The sequence below is a fragment of the Pinus tabuliformis genome, chromosome 9 (assembly GCF_031772625.1).
Source record: "Pinus tabuliformis cultivar Carrire ecotype Pingquan chromosome 9, CPIR1, whole genome shotgun sequence".
NCBI classification, from domain to species: domain Eukaryota; kingdom Viridiplantae; phylum Streptophyta; class Pinopsida; order Pinales; family Pinaceae; genus Pinus; species Pinus tabuliformis.
Genome location: NC_142307.1, coordinates 1671882982 through 1671901963, shown reverse-complemented (window position 1 = coordinate 1671901963; position 18982 = coordinate 1671882982).

Below are 18982 nucleotides of genomic sequence, written 5' to 3'. Positions count from 1 at the left end.
GATCATTATGAGCCTTATATAAAGGCTATTTTTGAGAGACATGTCAATAGGGTCTTCCCATTCAGGTACCTACAAGACACATATGCTCCCTTGATGAAACTCATAATCAAATATTTCAGCTTTGAGGGCAGATTTTCTCATCTATACACCTATCATATTAGATTGTTGATGCATTTCACTAGGGTGAGGATGATGAACCTCCCCTATTTCATTTGTTGGAATATTGAGAAAATGACCACATTACTACAAAGAAAGCCTCCTCATTAGCAGTATAACAACATCTATAACTTTGCACTAATCAAAATTGTGGTTTTGCATTAGCTCAGTTTACTAAATGTTTCATGGGAGGATTTCATTTCACATGAGGTCTTTGCAAGTCCTCAAGTTCCTCCATCAGTTTTTCATGGGATAGAAGAGCCTTCACATCAACAAGAGGTGCATGCGACACAGACCACCAGTGTGCCAGTGTTTGTCACATACCAAAAGGGCACTAGGAGATTGTTTGCAGCAGCAAAACAAGTACTATCTCCACCCGGGGTGGAAGGGGTCTCATCTCCTCCATCAGTAGAGCAAGTACAGGACAAGGCTAAGCTGCCAATGCATGATGAGAGACCCTCAGAAGGTCAAGAGGAAGATTTCATTCTTATTTAGGATGATGACACTGATTTGAGCTCAAAGCTATCATTCAGGAGCAGCAAGATGACATTCATGACTTGTCTCTCAACCTGGAAAGAGCCAAGTGGATAATCAACTATTTAGAGTAGAGAAACAAATAGTTAGAGGATCAGAAAACCATCATGGAGCTCCAAAACATAAGGGAAAACTGGCAAGATGCCAAGAGGAGGAAAACCAAGATGACACCACTTGAGCAAGAAATTCAAGTTGATCATGAATCTTGGCTTGAGAGGAAAAACTTGCACTTGGAGAAGATGTTGGAGAAGGCCAATAGATAGAAAATTATGTTGAGGCACATTGCCTACCACTACTTGGCGAGAAACAAGGTGTGCAAAGCGCGAATCAGGATTTTGAAGGACAAATTGAAGAAAGCATTGAGTAAGAGAAAAGAGAAAGATAGAATCTAGATCTTGGTTGAGGCTTCCTTAGCCCAACAAAGCTCTTGATGAAGGACACTCAGCTCAAATTTCAAGAAATTTGGGAAACTTTTTGCAAATTTTGAATTTTTGAACTAAAAAATAGGTTTTTCTGCCTAGTGTGCCACGCCACCTAGCGCGCGCTTTTGCTAGGGACCTAATTTGGAGGAAAACTCAGAATTTTTGGATTCCTCATGGAGAAATATGAATTCCCTTACATGGCCAAGAAATTTTGACAAGTTTTGAGCTTTCAAAACGGTCTAAAACACCTCAAAAATGTCCTTTCTGCCCCTTTTTAGCCACACAGGAAGTAGTGCTGGGAGAACTCATTTTTGGAGGGGCAAATGGAGACCAAATTCAGAAATTCCACTTTTTCTGGAAAGTAGACAGGTAGGCCTTTCCAACAAGCCCACTTGGAGCAAATGTTGTGGACTGGAAGGCATCCAAAATCAGCTCCAAAGTAGCATAGTGCACAGGGATAGGAGCACGACTCACAAGATGAAATTTTGTCATTTTGGCCAAAAAACTCTGTTTTTTGCCTAGTTTCTTCTCAGTTTGGCTTTTCTCTCTCTAATAGTAAAACTCATGATGTAATTTAATGTGACTTGATGGCTTTTTATGTAAATATGCTAAATTTTGACTCATGGAGGTAGATTCATCATGAAAAGGTAGTTTGCAACTGAATGAATCAGTTTCCTAGGTTTTAGAGGTAAGTTGTTCCATTGCCTACTTTTCAGTTCTTAGTTTAGATCTTGTTGAAACAACTCCTAAAATCATGAACTCGACCCCTAAAGCCTAGCATGATTATTTTGTTTCCTATATCTAGTAGTTTTTCAATCATTGGTAAAGGTTGGACTCTTGTGAATGCTTTGAGCATTATTGTACATTCATCTCTACAGTTTGGCAAAGGAATAGACCAGGGTTTGCAACACTTTGTGGGATTCTTGTGGCAACTTTATTTGGTATTGTTTTTCCTTTTGTAATTGCAATTTTACATGCATTTATATATGCCATAATCTCTCTTTGTTCATCTTAACTAAATGAAACAAGGATAAAGTTAGAATTCATTCATGTTGCAGTGCTCTACCTAGGGTTTGTTTAGTTATTTATGTTTTCAGCTATTTGAAGAGGATCCTTGAGATTTTCATGCCCTCTCCAACTCCTCATCAGTCTTAAATCTCTCCATCTTACTCAATTTGAAGTACTAAACCATTTGCCTACCTCGCCCCATAGATGTCTCTGCAAGACTGTGTCCATTCCCCGAACCCAAATCTGCCTTTCACATTTGAGTTAGCAAAACCAACATTAAATTCAATCAAACTCTTATGAGCATATACCTAGCCTCAAATTAGTCTTTATATCAGTCATCTCAAGCTTTATTGATCATATTCTTTTGATATTGACAAGGAGAGTGCCCTCTCCCGACCTGGTAGTGCTAGCTACCAGGTTAAGTGTGGTTTGATGTTACCCTAGATCCTGCCTTTCTCAACCTGAGGTAGATTTAGGCCATAAAACCTCCTCTTCTAGCCATAAAGGTAAGTCATGTTCTAGAGATGGTTGGGAAGGAGGATATAGGACAAACTATTTAGACAAATGCCCATTATTGATAGTCATATTCCTAGCCCTGCAGCTAATGTAGGCATTGGTAGTGGCTAGCCCGGGTCTCCCAAGGATGAGAGGGTGGCCAATAAGCTTGGCCTTAGGCTGGAGAACTAGGAAATCTACATGGTATTCCCAACAGTCAATGGAGACCATCCAATCCTCCACAATCCCCTTAGGGGTCACTGTGGAGCAGTCTGCAAGTTGCAGCACCATTGTGATCTCTCTAAATGAACCCAAGAGGTTGATCTTGAGCATGGTGTCCTTGGTCATCAAATTAATGGCAGCCCCAAGATCAATCAAAGTATGTGGGACAATGGTTCCGTTGATGTGCACATCTACTAAAGGGCTTCTAAGGTCCAAATACTTTGGATAGATTACCCACCCCAACATTAAGTTGGACAGTTGTCCAATGAGATTAATGGTAGTGGCATCTCTTCTTTGCCTCCCTGGATGCTTGAAGCACTTCTAATTGATCAACTTGTTGTAAATAGGCACATCTTTTATAACTTGGAGAAGTGGAATTTTGACACATAGATCTTTCAATTCTCCTAGAAGTTCAGTCTCTTATGGGGTAGGCTGGAGGGGTTGGGTTAATCTCTCAAGAAAGGCTGGTGGATTTAATTTAGGAATGCTTTCCTCTATTTCTTCCTCAACCTCCCTAGGTGGATGTAGAGGTTGGTTGTCCGAGAGTACCCTCCCAGATCTCAGGTTGATTTCATAAATCTCCATAGCATAAGTAGGATAGGATGTCTCTCCATTGTATACTTGTTATACCTATCCGTTGTTTGGGTTCGGATTTGGCTGGGCAGGCATTTGGGGTTTTTTAGGTGGAGCAAGGTGTAAAAGCTATGGTTGAGTAGGTGGTGAAGGAAATAAAGGTGGTGCATTGTTGTAAGGGGACCTCCAGCCCTGGGGTGGTGCATTCCACTAAGGTTGTGGCAAAGCATATGGTTGAAATGATTGTCTGGTTGGTTGGGAATGATACAGAGGTGTAGAGGACCAAGGAGGAGGTGTAGACCAAGCAGGATGAGCAGGGGGCCCCTAAGTAGGTATGGATGTGCTATGCTTGGGGTTGTAATTTGCATGGGATGACCCTTGAATGTCCTGTTGGTATGGCCTAGGCCCATGGGGTCTCCTTTGGTTTATGTAGAAGAGTTGTTCAGTTACCTCTTCAGCTCCTTGATATACAACTTTTAGTCCAGGGAGAGAAGGGAACATGTCTGTGGAGTGGTTTTCTTCACAAAATAAGCAAAATTTCAATAGAATTCAATGGATATTCATTCCTGGGCTGCCTCCTAGTGCATCTAGGGTAGACAATTGCTAAGTCTCTATATTCTTCTTCCCATTTTCTCTTAATGTGCATAGGATCCATCTATAGGGAAAGGGTTTGCAGCATCTCACTCTTGAAATCCTCCAACATGTTTCCAATTTCACCCTTGATGGATGTATTGGAAGAGGATGGACTAACCATAGGTTGACTACCCCTACCCTTTTCCTAGATGCCCTAGAGTGGTTTCTAAAGATAGTCTTGATATCCTCATAAAGTAACTGGTAGATGTCCCCTCCTGCTAGCAAGTTTAGGGTATCCAGAAGATCTTCCCTTACTCCTCTAAGTGGGAATAGCTTCAGTGACTCAGGGTCAAGTGTGCACCTAGCCCTTTTGTAGCTAAGCTGGAATCTTTCTTCATAATCCTCTACGGATTCATCATGCCCTAAGATCATTCTAAGAATTTCCTCTTTAGTGTTTTTAGACCTACAATAGTATTGATACTTGTTGTTGAAGGCTTGCTACATCTGAGTCCAAGTTTTGATTCAATCCCTAGCTAAACCCATGAACCATCGCAAAGTATCATCCTTAAGAGTGGATGGAAATCGTTTCAACTTCTGCTCATCATTGGTGTAGTCATATTTTCAACATATGACAAGAACTTCAAATAAGAAAGTGTTTGGATCTTCTGAGGTCAGGCCATGGCAATGAGGAAGGACAAAGGGGCTTATATTCTTCATCTTAGTGTCCCCATTGGTTTCCCTAATGGGGAAGGCACCCTCAACTCTTTCTCTATTTCCTCTATCATTTCTATTTTCAGCCATTGGATCAGTAGGAATGGGTTTTTTCCTTCTTCTTCTTACCCTATAGGTTCTTCAAATATTTCAGGTTGCTCACTTAAGGGTTCCTCCAATTCATAGCAACCAAAGAAGAGGGAAGGTTGGTTGTTTGAAGCAGTGAGGTATTTGGAAAGAATTTTCCTAAGTTATCCCTATTCCTACGAGGCATGAAAAAAATGATTTTGTTTTGTTTTGAGTTTTTTTCAAACTTTGAAAGTGATTGCAGAATTGAAATTTCATACTGAATGAAAATTAACTGACTGAATGAAAATTAACTAATTGGATGAAATATTACTTGTAGAATGGAAAAGAAAGAAAATAAGTCAGAATGGAAAAGAAGGAAACTAAATTACTCTTGCAGAAATGAAATTACTAGTAGAATATTAAAAACAAGAAATGGAAGAAAGAAAGCAGTAATCACATATTTCTCAGACACCTCCCTGACAACAGTGCCAAATAGTGATGAGCACCAGTATTGCAACAAGAATTTTGAAACTCTTGGGTATACCAACTTTACTTTATCAACCCGGGGTTCGTACAAACTTTGAGGTGACAGTTCTGTATACCCAAGTAAAAGTGATGGTTCTTCCTTTTTTCATTGTTCAGCTGGTGAGAGACCACTAGTGTTTGTCAAGCCATACTTCTATGGATTCAGAATAAGCTTGATTGCTAATGAGGGAAAGAGAAATCTACTCTAAGAGAAAGATGGTCTACCGGAGTAAGGAAAAAGACTAAAATCCAATGCTAAAACGCACCGTTTCCTTCCTAACTGCTAAGAGACTATGTTTCAAAAAGAATGTTAGATTAACATGTATGAAATTAAACTATCTTAAGCATGTAAATTCAAGGCATCAACGTCCTACTACTGTGCATGTAAATGGATACAACAAATCTGTTTTTGACTTTTTTGTCTTTTTCCCTTTTTATGGAGAAGTGTGAAAGCTAATCTCTTATGGTGATGTCGAAGGTGGCTTAGGGATGCTGGTGGATGGTTGGAAGGTTTTGGAGACCCTGAGGTGACGTTTTGTGCTTTCCTAGAGGTTTTCCCTCAATTTAGCCTCAAAATAGGCCACTACAGGAAAACCTATAGGATATCCTAAAAACCTACAGGATTCCTTGTATTTCTACAAGATACAGCCGAGAGAAAAACGATAGGTGTGGAAGGTGATGGAAGGATTAAGAAATGTGGTTTGTGGGTGGAATGAAGTGAGGAGATGCCTAGGATCACTCAAAACTCAAAACGAAGGTTGGGAGATGGTTGGATTTGCTCAACATGCTTGGAGGAGTTTCCATGAGAAATGATGAAACTGGTGAGGGTCTTAGTCAAAGTGAGGAATTATCATGGATGGATTAATTTAGAAGGAGTTTTCTTTCTATGAGATCTCTCTCTACTTCTGAAACACCTGCATTGCATCAAACAATGATATTTTCCCAAAAGTCATGTAAACAAGAAGAATTTCAATAAGCTAGAAAAACAGAGTTTAATGAGCTAGTTGTCTACTTCATTCATGACGAAAATTTGTAGGATAAGATGAAATAATTGATGAGGTATACTATAAGCTAAAGATGGAAGAAATGATAATTAAATCCTACACTTGCAAACTGATCAACTGTCGGGTCAAATACAGTAAACTCTAAATTCTATGAGAAAGTAGAATTTTGTCTTTTTGGGGCCGCATAGGGGTCCTTTCCTCAAATCATGATCCCTTAAGGAAGAGTTGAGGCTAAGACACCTACTAACAGCTTTATGGTGCTCCATTTATCCCTTCTAACCTACTGTTGAAGTAAAGCACAAATGGAAGCAAACTAATAAACAAACTAATCAAATCTACACTACTTGCAATGAAATACTTCTAAGGACAATTTAACCATGAATCTATGAAATTAATCTAAGCATACATATACAAGAAGAGAAGCCCTTGCTGCTAAGGTTTGGCCCTAACCCAAGAGCTTCATCCCTCTGATTTAACTCAGTGTTGGATCAAGAAAAAGCTCATTCCCATTATCAAAACAGAAAATTACATAACAATGTCTTCCACAAGTTTGGAGCTCAAAAATAACTAGTGTTTCTACAACAAAAATTCAAATCCTCATGAGGCTCTAGGCCTTTTTATTTATAAAACTGAAGTATCCAATGACTTCCTTAAATCTAGGGAGGCTTGGTTCCCTAACTCAAGATGAACTAACTCTTTGACTATCACTTGCTCGATTGCCTTTTGATCTTCATGACTTGGCTACTTGTACTTCAAGCTATTGTGATTCATGGAGGAGTATTCAAGTGAGGGAGGAGTAAATGAGGAGGATTTACCTTTTTCAATCTCTCTTCCATGTCACATTCGATTTTGATCCTTTAATCTTGCCAAAATTCCCTGATTTCCTCTCACAAACCTGCATTCAATGCACATTAGTCCACTAGGCATAATATCTCACATTGACTCATTTCATTAAAAAAACTATAATCAAAACATGTAATAAATTGTGAGAAGAGTTGATTTGACTAATATAGGAGGTGAATTAAGGTCCATATGGTTACCTAATGATGAGGTTCATCATCAAGCACCAGGTAGGCACAGTTATGGTAAGTTCTGATACCTTCCATTGGTATGAAATAATAAAAAATGTGTAAATTTTGAGGAAAGGTCCTTTTTATAAGATGGAGGTTTCTAGTTAACTTTCCCACCATCAACTTATGAACAAAAATTAATCACCAATTAGAATGCCACATAAAAGTGTCACATCAGTCGAAATCAATTTAGAAAGAGGTCAAAATTAGGTAAGAGGGAGTGGGTGCTGATTATGAGGAACATAAGAATGATCACCCAAGGTCGATCAATGATCCAAATGAGGAAAACTTGTACAATCAACAAACAACACAACACTATGAGCCTTGACCACAAATAACATATAACCCAAACTTTCCTACATTTTTCACTCATTTAGAAGTCAGGGAGATAGGGACTAGCTTGGGAGGCCATTGAAAAATTCGAACCCTACTATGGAAATCCTACAAGTGGCATCCATAGGAAATAACTACAGGAAGTACAAAAGGCTACAAGAAGCTACATGAAACACTAAAGTTCCACAAGAAGCCTGCAACGGTGCAAGAATGGTTCCTAGGGTCAACTTGGTCCTCAATTATCATGATAATAGGCATTACAATGAGAAGTAAGTGATATATCTCTCCTATGTACATGATTTTCATATAGGTACACTCTGAACTTTCTTAGTACTTAGTGTCATCAACTAAATTTTATCTCTTAGCTACCCTTGAATTCATACTAAATCTATCCCATAAAACCTCATACACCTAGCTGAAAATAGAGAAGAAAATAGGAGGGGGATTTGATAAGAGAGAGCCCACAGATATATTAAGAATTCAACATCATCCCCATGTGGTAAACATCTCTAGGAGGCATCACTAGTTAGTCTTATTTCAGTTGATCAAAGTATATGATGATGATATAACTTATAAGATTTCCATGTCTCTAAAACCTCAAGCAAGAACAATTTCTACCACTGTGGTGAGAGGGCTACCCATTACCATCAATCCTGAGGTGATTAGTAGGGTGACAACACTTCCTCTATGGTTCTAATGGAGAAAGGAAGAGAAGGCCACCAATACCCTTTCTAAGAAAAAAAAATTCAACAAATATGAGAAACCAATTGAAGACAAAAATGAGGTTAGAAGCGAGACACTTCCCTATCCACGGGATGAGGTAGCCTACCACATCCTTAAATTCATTTCGTGTGAATGAAGACTAAGCATAGTATATGGCTATCAGTTCAGGCTACTCCATGAATTGAGATTTTGAGCCAGATTTCCCATAGCCCAAAGACTCAATGTGCCTTATTTTCTCCGATAGTCCATCATAGACATGACCCAAAACGTGAAAGAGGGAAAGCAAAAATAGTTAGCACACCATGGTATCATCAAGCCAATAGTGGAGGATGCTTTGAGTAAATCAAGAGTTCCTATCCTCTAGTCCACATTCAAAGATATGGACAGAGAAGTCTTCCTTGAGACCTAAGTCCTTGCACTTTTTGAGGAACTAGCCTTAAGTATTGAAGAAGTTGAAGGAGAAGAATAGTTAGGAGAAGAAGAGGAAGAAGCAGAAGAAGAAGAGGCAGAAGTAGAATATGTAGGAAAGGAAGAGGTAGAGAAAATAGAGGGAGAAGTAGAAAAAGAGGAAGAGGTGGAGGAAGAACAAAATGAAGAAGAAAGCAATATGTCTCCAAAGGAGCAAAGGTCATCTACTGAACCCACTGAAAAGGAGGCAGTTGCTATTGTAGCTACCTTGAGTACACCCATCAAATCTAAGAAGAAAAGACGGAGGAAAACTCCTCCGTATTCCAAAACAAGGAAAATCACTATTATTAGACATGGAAAGCCTCAAAAACCCACAAGGACCCCTATTCTAATTGAAGAATCACCCAAGAAGAGAGAGGAGTTGGAACATATTGAAAGGAAGGTTTAGGAAACCACATCTGCTAGAGCCATCTCAAAAACTCCCATAACCTATGTAAGGAAGCCTGTCACCACAAAAACCTCCTCTAAATAGCCCAAAGCACCCGTCACATTCCAACAAAAAGGAAAATGTCTCCTATAGGTAACATAAGAAGTGCTATAGGAAACACAAGCAGTGCTATAGGAAAGACAAAAAATTCTACATGAGAAGAAAAATGGGGAGAAAGGAGGCAAGGAAGAAACACAACAGGTACATGAAGTGGGATATTTTCCAAAACTTTAAGAGCTTATCCCACATCCCAATTTGAGCTCCTATCACAAGTTCATTGAAGGAGGCAGAATGGTCCCATATAAATTTGTAGTCCTTCTGTTCTTTGATCTTGGAGCAGAGAGAGGAAGGACACATAGGTGGATGAAAATTGCCAAATCTAATAAAGTCGAAGATGTGGGCCTTATGGAAGAAAGACTCATAGAAATTGGCAAGGAGTTGAGTGAGTTGAGGGATAAATAATACAACATGAGAACATAGCCATAGGAAGAAAACAAATTGTTGAGGGAGAAATTACAAGAGAAGGAGACTCAATTAGCAATAATGGCATGCCTCTCCATGGAAGCACTTCAATGTAGACTACCATCCAAATCATATGCACTTTTCCTAAAAGACAAATGGATGCGGTTATAGATGAAGAAACTAGTAGAGCATGGCTCCATGCCATTGCAGGACTATAAACAATTCATTGAGTTGTGTGATAAAATTGGAAAGGAAGACAGAGCCAAGTGGTTTGAGTTCTAGCTACACAAATTCACCCTAACTGACATTAATGTTTGGAATCCCAATGTAAAATTAGAAGACCTACAGTTGATGGCCCTTGAATCATCGAGAAGGCATGAGGAAGCTAGGGCTGAGGACGTGAAAATAGTATTGGGAAAGGAAGAAAAGGAACCCCTCGACATAAGGGGAGAGCAGATAGTCTTTGGTTGTAATCAACAATCACAGTATCATTTCCAATGATGCTAACATGTCACCTAGATACCTTGTCACCCAAAAACAAGACATCTGTCACTTTGAGGCCACTCTCTGGATGTTGGAGATAGAGATCTAATAGGCATGTCAAAGAAGGTGGAATACCCTGCCACACAGTCTCCAGACAGAGAATATCACACTCCTAAGGTATTGAAAAGTGCATTGGCCAGAACACCTCCATATAAGAGGGCCATGCAGAGATTGAAAATTAACTGGATTTGACCGAAGCTCACTCCACCTTTTCTGTTGGGTCTATAGGAAGGAAGGAAGGAAGAAGAGGAAATGAAGTTGTTGGAAGAGATAGAGAAAAATGCAGGCTTCTACCCTAAGGAAGAGACACCATCTACAGAAGCTTGTGATGTGAGAGAGGCCACCAAGGCCACAAAAGACATGGATATAGATGACTAGGTTGCTCAGAGGATGGGAAAGAATTTCAGTAGGGGGTGACGATGAGGCTCATCAATTGGTAAACTATATGAGTCACAATGACATTCTCTAGCTTATTAAATTTTCCTTTATCACATTTATCCACACATTTTGTTATATTATGCTTAATGTGAGGAGTAAAGATATCTTACTCTGCCATGTGTCCTAATGTGTGTTAAATAGAGTAATTGGACAAAGTTTGAGTTGATTTGGGTGTAGGAACTCAAAGGAAGCAAGCAGGAGAGATTCTTGAAGGTGGTGTCCCTCCTTAACTCCTCAAATCAATCCAAGATCTCCCACTTTATCTCATTAGATCAAGTTCACTAGCAGCCAAGCAGGTTGAGTTCATTGGCATCCAAGCAAGTTCAAGTGAAGGAAGAGTTAGACACACCTATACTCGAGTTAGGGAGCCATTTATCCATATTTTCTAGGGAGCTGTTTGTAGCTCCATTTTTGTATAAATAAGAAAACTAGGGGAATCATTAAAATTCAAAGTTTTATTGTAGCCAAGAGGCCATTAACTTGAAGCACATTTGACTATTATTGTTATGATGTATTTGACTCTTTTTTATTATTAATGAGAAATCATGTTTTGATCCAGCACTGCGTTGACTCAGAGGGCTAGTACCCAACGCAAGCAGCAAAAGTTCCTCTCTTGTATTTTTATTCTTATCTTAGAATATTGATTAACTCTTGAAGTTTATTTACGTTTCTTTTTAGCTTGGAAAGTTGATTAAGTTGTTGCTTATCCATGCTTCCATTAGCTTGAAGAGTAGATTAGTGTTGCATTCCAGTGAAGGAAAATACATCCAAAATCTTATGAGAGTGACCCCTATCTCATCTCCCTCATGGGATCATGATTAGAGGAACACACCCTTAGAGTCCAAAAACATAGATTGTCTTATGTTCATTGCATAGATTAAGTTTTTGTCTTAGTTAGATAGTTATTTATTATTTCTTGGAAATATCTACATTTGTTATTCTACTTCTTAAGATTGTTGTAGCTTAGGAGGTAGTCCATTTCATAGATCTAGTTCTTCACAATAATTAGATGAGATTTTCCAAATTCAACTCACCCTTTCCAAATTGACATGTAATGATTTATAAATTAAGAGAGAGTCGGGTTCATGTTGAGTGTTAAAAGGTGTCTTTTTAACTCCTAATTATCTTCACATTAATGATCAATCCAGGTAAGACTTTCTATTTCAAGAGTGTACATAGTTTGTGGCTACTATTTACTCAAGAGTAATGTTTCTAAATTGCAGTACAGTTCTTCATAATACAAGAGTAAATGGATGCAGCAAGTAAACTCAAATTGCAATTAAAAGAAAGCCTAACTTGCTAATGAAACCAAAGAAAACATTTATTCAATTATCAGTCAAGGATATAGTAGCAACAACTCATTCCTCATTTAGCTGATGTAAACTAAATCAAGCATAAATAAGATCCTCAATCTGATAGCTTTGACAGTAATAGCCAATGTTCTTTACAGTTGTTGATCTCACACACACCACACTAAATAACCAATTGGAAATGGCAAGGAATTAAATCAATAATGCTACTGCAACTGATCGAAATGAGATAGTTATGCTAACTGTAAGAATGTTGAAAGGCAAACCTAAATGATTACAGAAAGTAAATGAGTAGCAACGCTATATAATAGAAAGGAACAACAAAACTTATGTAACTGCAATGAACTGCATAGCTAAGTTACTAAAATGAACAACAAACCTCTATAAATAAAATGAACAACATGACGATATACTTGCGAAAAGTAGTGATCTTGTTAAGAGGGAAATGAACAACAATGCAATTCAATTATATCATATAAAATAGATCAATTCATTAAGTCTAGAAATACGAAACAATAAAGCAATGCGACTACAACAGATAGAAATGAAACCAAACCATCACATGGTAAAGATCATAAAAGAATGGTACAGGAACACCAAGTGAATCCACCAGGGTCAGGCCCTTAGCCACCAGTGATCACCACTGGATTGCTTCATTATATGAGAAGGAACAACAACTGTATTATATATTAATCATTTGCAAAATAGTTATAGCCATTTTGTACTCTGTTTCAACAATGAGAGTCAATGATCAAAGTAAAAAAACAATAGTAATTTATGAATAATCTCTCCTCCCCTTTCTCTTTACAATCATTGCCTTTTATAATGGCCAAGCGATAAGAAGGGTAAAATAGTAACAGCGATCCCTCAGGATCAAGGGATCCTGATGGATTCGTACAATCTTCCATCTTCATTTAACTTTCTGTCTTTGCACTGATGCTGTGATCTTATTTGTTCTTATCCATAATTTCATGCTCCATCCTTGGCTTGCTGCTTGTATGTTGTTTCCTGGCTTGGGAACAACAGTTGTTCCATTTTGTCCTTTTCCTGCATGAAGAGTGATAATAATTATCTAAATCGTGATGATAGATAATTTCCTTATTTTTACTATAATATCTTGATATATTAACACTTTAGGGTGTAGAAGGGATGTAACTAAGGAAAAGGATAATAAAATAAATAACATATGCATACCTTTTCCATGACTTAACACACACCCTGCTTACCCTTTTTCATGCCCTCATGAAAACGATGTAGTTTGTGTGCAATGCAGTCAAAGAATAGACTAGAGAAGGATTGTCATAAAGTGGCCTAAACCCATGATTCTTGGCCAAAGTTTCAAAAATATGTCCTGTCTGTCCTTCAGGTAACTCATATATAGCTTTATAGTCTTCTACAGGATAGCAGGCAATATGACTACGAAATCGATAACCTAGCCAATATGGTCCTTCCCTAAAGATGAGGTTACTGTATTTAACAAGGAGATCTGTGGCCAATTTCAAGTTTTTATAGTTGAATGGTTCTCTGTCCTGCACATTACGATTGGAGACTGTCCAACTAAATTTAGCTGCTGCCAAGGAGTTATCTTTGATAGAGAGAAAATACTATACTCCGTGCTGGAAAATTTCTTTGTGAATAGGCCCCAATACCTGGATTACTCATTCCTTTTGCATCAAAATTTTGTGTTTGACCATCATTTGTAGAGGGTTTTTCGGTTCATCCCTAACCCAAAGGTCCAACCCATTTTCCTTCCTCTGGAAAGTATTAGGGGCTTTGAACCACTTCAACTGGTTAACAACAAATGAAATGAAAGCTTGAAATTGTATATCCCCCACAAAATGGCTGGGATTCTTCTCCATTTCTTCTTCTAATATAAAATTATGCAAATAAAACTCACAGAGTAATCGTTGAACTTTTACCCCATGGTGTTTACAGTATTTTATGAAATCTTCCGCAGTTTTTAATTCTATAGGTTTCCCTTCCCTGACAACCTTAATTTTTAACTGTAAATACCTTTCTAACAAAAATAAAGCATAGTTCTTGGCAGGGGACCTACATGCTAAAACATCTTTGTATAGGGAACAAAGAGTATCCCTTTGTTGCATGACTATCTCTAGTCTAGTCTTTATTTTCTCAATTCTTTCCTCTGTCCTACGATATTTCTCGAAGGCCTCACTTTTGGATGCATTGATATCCCGCACTTGTCTTTGTAATTCCTAATATTTCTATTGGGGAACAGTTTCTTCTCCAAGCCTTTCTATGGTCAGTCGAGCTTGTGCCAAACTTTCTTAGAGATTCATTATATAAGGGTCGTTGTACCTCAAAATATCTTTGGCTTGTAGAACTGTCCAGGTGTCTGTGCTGTTGGAGGGTATTGCCTTCCATTTGGACAGCTATATTGCAAAAATTTACAATCTCTATTTGGGCAGCCGTTTCTGTAATGGTTGCATGCTATTCCTTATCGATTTGAATGAATACAGGCTCAATTTGAGTAGTTGTTTCTGAAATGGTTGCATGATGTCCCTTATCTACTTGAATAAATATGGGCTCAGTTTGAGTCCCAATAACTCTTGTGACATGAAATTCGGTTTGAATAGTTGCGCTTACTTTTTTTGGGGTTTTGCTTGAAATTTTTCTCCTTTTTAATGTCCTTATCTTTTGTCTGAGTATTTTCACTAGGTTCTGTAGCTTTAGTTGTTCCTTTATCGATCTCTTAATTTCTCTTTTCTTCCTTGTGGGAGCAACAACTATTTCACTAACCATTTATGCTCTTTTCGAGCTTGGTTGTTCATTTAGGTTTTTCTCTTCAATAGTTGTATTTCCCCCTTGATTATTTTCGATTTCCTCCATTTGGTCCACATCTTCCGTGCTTAAATTGATCTGGATAGGTTCTTTTGTAGGGGTATCCCAAGTTTGGTCCACCTCTTCCTGAGCGGTTTCTACTGTTTCTACTTCACTAATTATTTCTTCTGATATACCCCTATTGTGGTCAAAATTTTCTTCTGATTGTACTACTTCAACATTAAGGTTGAGTGGATTTTCAGGCTGTATATACTCACTCATATTGGTCAAAATCTGGGCCAATTCTTCATCATGAAGTAAATCTTGTGGCGAACTTGTGCTGGGAGTTAAGGGAAGTTCAGTTTCATCCCTCTCTTCTTCACTAGTATGCTCTGTCTCCTCTTCCAGTTCTGATTCTTGGTTATCTCTTCCTTCCAGCTGCAAGGTTTGCTCATTTTCTGGGCTAGATAATCCTAAGGGTTGGCTGCTGCTACCCAAGAGGTTTTCAGCTGTTCCTAATGTTGTCTCTACATGTCGCATACATTTTTGTGATCTAGTTGTTGTGTTGGTAGTTCTTTTTCTTTTAGGGGTAGGTGTTAGCACCTAAATCTTCCTTAGGCTGAAGGAAGGCAAAATTCAGGGTTACCACAAACCACGCTCAGTCTGGTAGCTAGCCCTACCATAACAGGAGAGGGCTCTCTCCGAGTCATGCTCAGTAAATAGATAAGCAAAAACGGTCTGAGATGACTTATAGTGAAATATTGATCTTAGGCTAGTAAGTGAAATATGGATACAAGAAACACTTTTTAGGAATGACCGAGCTTCTGGGATGGTATGGGACCAACGGTTAGCAAAGAACAGAGAATTTAATAGAAAGGCACAGATTACTTCGTGAGGCAAGACGGGCGGAAAGTGTAGCAATTTAGTTCGAAATAACGCGGAATGAGGGATTGCTTAGGAGAGTGAAAAGGGCATAAGAACATGAATCCTTTTCAACAGAAGGAGAACACTGAACATGAAATTTTCCCACAGGCAGAGCAATAAAATTGAATTCTACCTTATCTAACTCAGAAAATTTCACCGGAAATGAACATGAATTGAACTATGAAACATAACAAAATACATATGAAACATAAGAGACACATTTTCTACACTCACAACCACATGAATCTCATGAAACAGAGCCGTTGCCTTTCATTAATTCTCTATCAAAAATATACAGTGAAGAAACAGAGTTTCTTTCCCACAGTCTCCCAAAAGTTACAAGCCAACCAACCCTTTGCAAATAGCTTTCATACAATCTATAGAATGTGCTATGAAGAGATAGAACACCCAAGGGTTGGGGAGTTACTCGAATCATTACAAAATGGAGGTGAAGAGCCAACCATCAGCTACAGGTGCAGTGTTACAAACATGACAAATGGCTTGGGTGACCGTTTGCCTTCCTTCGCCACTTGGATAGAAGCCAATATAGAGAGAAAACACTTTAAATGCCACCTTAGGTGCCAAAAAACGGAAATGTAGATGAGCGGCCCACTTGGAGAAGTCGCGAATCGAAATTTCGCGAAACGGAGGTAAAATTGGGCTTTTTTCCTATATGCTTCGTGCCCTTTTTTGTGTGCGCCATGCCACTTTGGAGCCTATTTTGAGGCACTTATAGGAGTCCGAAATGTGCCCAAGTGTCCTTTTTAGAAAGCCTGCCCTGTCTACTTTCTAACCCAATTGGAATTTCTGAATTTGGTGCTCATTTGCCCCTCCAAATCTTCATTCTCCCAAGACTGCTTCTTGTGTGTCAAAATAGGGGCAGAGAGGTCATTGTTTGGGTGTTTTTGACCTCCTGGAGACTCAGATCTTGCCCAAATTTCTTGTCCAAGCACTACTAGTCGTGATTTTTCATGATGAATCCAAAAATTCATATCATTCTTCATTTCGAGCTCCCAATTTTTAGCAGGAGAAAAAACTTGTGTTTTGCCCAAAAATTTGTCATGTGACCAAAATTTCCCCAAATTTCTTGAAATTTGGGCTAGAGGTACTCTATGAAGTGCTATGCTATGCCAAGGAAGCTTCAGCCAAGATTCAAAGCTGATCTTTCTCTTTTGCCTATTTTGCCTCTTTTGTTGCTTTGCTCAATTTTGCCTTCAAGCTCTTTATCCGGGCCCTTGCACTCATGATTCATGCCCTGTAATGGAAAGCCATGTGTCTTAGTAAAGCATGGTCCTTGTCAGCCATGTCTAGCAGCCTCTCCAAGTGCATGTTAACTCTCTCTAGATTGGCCTCGCGATCCTCATCGATCTCTTGCTCCAATGGTGTGAGCTCAACTCTTCTTCTTTGTGCAGCTTGGCGATGCTCACAAATGTTTTGTAGCTCCATGATCACCCGCTGATCCTCCAGTTGTTTGTTCCTCTACTCCAGGTATTTCATGTTCCACTTAGCCCTCTCCAAGTCAAGGGATAAGGCTTCAATCACTGATCGCTACTCCTGGATGATCTCTCTAAGCTCTGCATTTGTCGGTTTTGTATCTGTCTCATGATCATGAATGAGAACGAATTATGTATCTCGTTCACTTGACGGGTCACCTGAAGGCCCCTCATCATGCATTGGCCCCTTACCTCTATCCTGTTCATGTGTCGTCGATGTAGGAAGTGAGGCCCCTTCCACCCCAGGTCGAGATAACACTCGCTTTGCTGCTGCAAACAAATGTCTACTGCCTCTCTGATAGGTGTTGAATATTGGCATAGTAGCAGTCTCATGGCACTCATACTAATGAGAAGGACCACCTATCTCATGCTCTGCCTCTGATACTACCTGTGGAGTGCTGAAGAAGTCACGAGAGATGAAGTCCTCCCAAGCAATGCCCTGCAATCCCAACTGATGATCCACCAAAATCCGGATAAGAGCAAAGTGATAAACACTGTTGAGCTGCTGCTGAGGGGTCTTATGCTGCATGAAATTTTTCATCCTCTCTATGTTCCCGCAAATGAAAAATGGGAGGTTCATCATCCACACCCTGGTAAAGTGCATGAGCAACCTGATGTGATAGGCATATAGGTGGGAGAACCTCCCCTCACAACTGAAGTATTTCATGATCAATTTCATGAGCGGAGCATACTCATCTTTCAAATATCTGAATGGGAAGACTCTTGTGAGATGCCTCAAACAACTGGCCTTAATGTAAGGCTCATAATGATGCCTATCCACCTTCTTCTTCTTATGCCACTGTTCTCCAACATTTGGTATGCTTGTTGCCACTGAGATAGTTTCGGGTGTCAATGTGAAGGTGACCCTGGCCAAGATAGACTCACGTCCATGTAGGTGAAGCACAAAAAGACGGGCCAACTCATGATGAACTCTAACATTAGCTACCCTTTGACAAAATTCAAAACATGCTAGGTGCTGGAAACATGACATAACAATAGGGCATGCCTGCAATTCAGTGAGGGTGTTTGGCTCATCCCTAACATGTTTGCCACTCTTGTGATGTCTCCTGGGAACCTGTTCTCCTGAAGTTGTATCACTGTGAGTTTCCACCTGATACTCTGATGAACCCTCAGATGCCATGACTGCTGTTTATGTATTGTACTTAGGCTGCCCTTTGATGATGGTGAAGCTGGGTGTTGTTTGTGATATCTGCCACCAAGGGGAACAACGAAACAAAGGGAGTATTAGGAAGGGAGTAATGTGATGGGAATAGGGGTTATGGGAGGAAGTTTGTTTAGTGATATGTAGGGGGTTTGACAAGGGTTTTCTTTTCTGTCATAAATTTTCTTGATCTTCTCCTATAATTTGGATGTGTTCTTGAAAACTTCTTCTCTTGTCTGCTGCAAGTGGACCATTTGATTCAACGTTCTCTGCATGGGATCTTCTTCACTGCCAGCCTCCTGAAGAAGTCTGACTACTGGGGTAGCGAGAGAGGTAGGAAATATTGTATCAACTCCATAAACAAGCTCAAATGGTAACATACCAATGTATTTTTTCTGACTGGTCTGATCTGCCCAAAGTGCATGGACCAACCTCTTATGCCAGCTCTTCTTATTTATTTCTAGCAGCTTCTTGATGATGTTGACCAATGATTTGTTTGAAGACTCTGCCAAACCATTGCCTTGCGGATGATAGGCAGTTGAGTGACCCAAAATGA